The sequence below is a fragment of the Limulus polyphemus genome, unplaced genomic scaffold (genome assembly GCF_000517525.1).
Source record: "Limulus polyphemus unplaced genomic scaffold, Limulus_polyphemus-2.1.2 Scaffold319, whole genome shotgun sequence".
Taxonomy (NCBI): Eukaryota; Metazoa; Arthropoda; class Merostomata; order Xiphosura; family Limulidae; genus Limulus; species Limulus polyphemus.
In genome coordinates, this window is record NW_013665929.1 from 163176 (window position 1) to 164434 (window position 1259).

The following is a 1259-nucleotide window of genomic DNA, read 5'->3' on the forward strand; positions in this document are numbered from 1 at the left end:
AACTGTGAAGCATGGTGGTTTCAGCGTGATGGTTTGGGGAGCTGTTTGGTTTGGTGGGAGATCGAGCTTAGTGGAGTGCGTTGGCAACATAAGTTTTGCGAAATTCGTCGAAAGATTGGAGGAAGGACTCTTGCCACTTTATTCCTCGGGTTTCGTGGACATAAACACAACTATGTTCCAGGAAGATGGAACACTGTGTTACACTGCTAGAAACACTCAAAAGTGGCAGGAAGAAAATGGTATCCAGAAGTTGCCCTGCCCGAGCCAATCTCCTGACACGAGCCCCAACGAAAACCTTTGGGCCATACTCGACCGGCAAGTCAAGAAACAACAAAAAAAAACAACTTCGAAGAGCGATCTACTCCAAGTTTTAAAGCAAGAGTGGGCGAATATCCCACAATCTAAAATTGACGAGATGATTATCACGATGCCCCAAAGGATAAACGAACTCCACGAAAAGGAGTGGTGTCTATTTACTTGTGACCACGCTGTGTAGATCTACCCCATTTAATAAAGAACGCATATGCAGGAATTAACATCAGTGAATGTACCGCCCTTTACATCCTGCGCATGATAGGGTAACATATCCTATACGACTCTTTATGATACCGTATGTCGGTGAAATTGGCCCTGAAGGAAGAAGATATTGACTCAAATCGACTAAATGACCAGTCGTTTCCACTTTAGGATTGCACGTCCTGACTATGAGATGTCTGACTGGCATAAAAAGTTAAGTGAGGAAGATAACTGAAATTATTGTATAACAGTGGATTTACTTTGTCATAGCTATAATAATACAAATTTCAATTATGTTTGAATTGTTTTTAGCGGTGTATGTTTGATATACATCTCCCCTTTCTAACTGTGTTTCTCTCTTTTTCACGTTGATTCTACGAGATGTATAAACTTGTTTGATTGTTTTTGAATTTTTCGCAAAGCTACACGAGGGCTAACTGCGCTAGCCGTCCCTAATTTAGCAGTGTAAGACTAGAAGGAAGGCAGCTAGTCATCACAACCCACCGCCAACTCTTGGGCTAATCTTTTACCAACGAATACTGGGCTTGACCGTCACATTATAACGCCCCCACGGCTGAAAGGGCGAGCATGTTTGGTGTGACAGGGATTCGAACCCGCGACCAGCAGATTGCGAGTCGAGCACCCTAACCACCTGGCCATGCCGGGCCCTGACCTAGTTAACACGAAAAACTGGCATAGGTATTTGGTGTGTTAAGCTTAACAAAACCCGCAGAATATAAAAA